This window comes from Austrofundulus limnaeus, unplaced genomic scaffold (genome assembly GCF_001266775.1).
Source record: "Austrofundulus limnaeus strain Quisiro unplaced genomic scaffold, Austrofundulus_limnaeus-1.0 Scaffold392, whole genome shotgun sequence".
In the NCBI taxonomy this organism is placed as follows: Eukaryota; Metazoa; Chordata; class Actinopteri; order Cyprinodontiformes; family Rivulidae; genus Austrofundulus; species Austrofundulus limnaeus.
The window spans coordinates 55,462-58,439 of record NW_013952794.1 but is presented as its reverse complement, the minus strand read 5'-3'; positions in this window follow the sequence as shown (position 1 = coordinate 58,439).

Sequence of the window (2,978 nt, the reverse complement as noted above, 5' to 3'; positions counted from 1 at the left end):
GGAGGAGCTGGAAGAAGTGGCTGGGGAGAGGGAGGTCTGGGCCTCCCTTCTGAAGCTGCTGCCCCCGCGACCCGACCCCGGATAGGYGGAAGAAAATAAATGGATGGATGACGGAATCAATCAATCTTTCTCTATTCCCCCCCCAGTATCGGAATCTGTATCGAAATAAGTGATTCTACCACAGTATTTATTTGGTACTGGATCGATACCAAAATTGCCAGTGTCGCCCACCCCTATTTCACTCACTGACCGCCCGCTGCGGCTGCACTGCTCCTGCAGACTGCTGGCTTTAAGACCCGACCTGCTCCACTCTGAATGGATAGTGCTCTGGGGTTTGTTTTATTTGTTGAAAGTAGTGGCACATGCACAAGATTGATGAATGTATCTCTTTAAATTTGACTGAGAAAGATCCAATTTCACATTCTCTATTATGGGAATCTCTCAAAGCATTTTTGCAAGGCCAAATAAGTTCATATTCAGCACGTCAATAAATTGCGTAAAGCAAAAATTTCAGAACTGGCTGCCAATATTTCTATTCTGGACCAAGACATAGCTATTTCTTCATCGCCGAGTTTAATTAGACAACGTGTTGATTTACAGACAATTCGATCTTATTACTTCTAGTGATGCTGAGAGACTTATTTTACGTAGTCGTTCCACTTATTATGAACATGGTGATAAGGTGAGCCGACTTTTAGCCCATCATCTTCGCCGTCGGGCAGCTTCACAATTGATTCTTCAGATAACTGATGCATCAGGAACATTACAGCAAGATTCTACATCCATTAATACGGTTTTCACTCAATTTTATTCTTCTTTATATGAATCAGAATCTCCTGCTGACTCCAGTGAAATGTACACATTTCTTGATGGTCTTAATTTCCCCAAGTTGAATTCAGAGGTTGCTAAGGAGCTTGACTCCCCATTAACAGTACAAGAATTAAGTATTGCTTTAAGAACTATGCAAAGCAATAAAGCCCCAGGACCAGATGGATTCCCAGTTGAATTTTTAAAAAAATTTCAAGAAAAGCTCCTACCTTTATTGCATGCAGTTTATAAGGAATCACTTCAACAGGGTAGTCTTCCTAATACTTTAACACAAGCTGCAATTATTTTATTGTTAAAAAAAGACAAGAATCCAAATTTATGTAGTTTGTATAGACCCATCTCCTTGATAAATGTGGATGCTAAGATACTTGCTAAAGCTATGGCACGCCGGTTAGAGAGTGCTGTACCATCTATTGTTTCACATGAGCAAACCGGATTTGTTAAGGGGAGACAACTGTTCTTCAATATTCATACTCTTTTGAATATTATTCATTTTAAAACCTCTACAGAAACACCTGAAGTGGTGATCTCAGTTGACGCTGAGAAAGCTTTTGACAGAGTTGAATGGAACTACTTATTTGTTGTTTTAAGGAAATTTGGATTTGGAGAGATATTTAGTTCTTGGGTACGTCTTTTTTATACATCCCCTCATGCTAGTATTTCTTCCAATGGCATTCAGTCTAGTTTTTTTAGACTTTTTCAGGGTACAAGACAGGGGTGTCCACTGTCGCGCTTACTTTTCGCATTAGCCATTGAGCCTCTGTCAATTTCTTTAAGACTCCAACCTTTTTTTGGAGTCTTTCGCTTAGGTACTGAATTTAAATTATCACTTTACGCTGATGATTTGTTGTTATACGTTTCAGATCCAGTCAATTCTATTCCATCTATTTTGCTTACTTATATTTTCAGGCTACAAAGTTAATATAGCCAAAAGTGAATGCTTCCCTATTAACTCAGCGGCATTACTGCTCTCTCCATCTGACATTCCATTTAAATGGAGCCCCTCTGGCTTTAAGTAGCTGGGAATAAATATAACAAGATTATTTGGTTCTCTTTTTGAAGCCAATTTCCTGCCTTTGATTTCACATATTAAATCAGACCTCCAAAGTTGGAGTAGTTTGCCTCTTTCATTAACTGGCAGGATCAATGCAATTAAGATAAATATCTTACCAATACTTTTATTTTTGTTCAATACTTTTCCTCTCTTTTTGCCTAAACAATTCTTTAAAACAATTGATCAAATTATTTCTGGATTTTTTTTTGGCAAGGAAAACCACCTAGGATTTGTAAGTCCACACTTCAAAAATGTAAATTCAATGGGGGATTGTCACTCCCAGATTTTCTATTATATTATTGGGCAGCAAATATTCACAAAATTTCATTTTGGTTTAGATCCTGTGAATTAGAGATGCATTCATGTTTATTTCCCTCTTTAAATGCACTTGTTACTTCCCACATCTCACATAAACTCCTTGGCGCAGTAAACAATCAAATAGTACGTTCAGAATTAAAAGTTTGGTATCAATATAGGAGGCATTATAAATTTAATTCAACATCCACATTAGCTCCATTGCTGAATAATCATCTGCTTCAACCAGCATGCTCTGATCAAACTTTTTCGTCATGGGATAATAATGGACTTATCAGCTTTGATGATCTTTACAAAGATGGAATCTTTCGTTGTTATACGGCCTTATCATCAGAATTTCATCTCACGACCTCTCAGCTATTTCGATACTTTCAGATTAGACATTGTGCTATAGATTTGTTTCCAGGCTTCCCACTCAAACCACACTCTCTGCAGTGGGAAATTTTTTTATTATATGATCCCCTTTAAAAATCCTTTATTTCCAAGGTTTATAATCAAATGCTGTCCTCTGATTCTTCATTTATCACTAAAACAATAAACAGCTTGGGAACGTGAGATGCGTCTCCAAATGGAAAAGGACTGGTGGGACATGGCTAGAAAAAAAATTCAAACAAGCTCCATCTGGGCCCGGCTCTCACTTATACAGTTTAAAGTGTTTTTTAGAGTTCATGGGCGCCAGCGCAAAGGCTAACAGGCTAAGCTGAGGTTCTTCTTCCATGAAGCAGCTCTGTTGTCCTCCATCTATATTTTCAGTTCCAGGCTGAGTCATTTCTACCTTCTC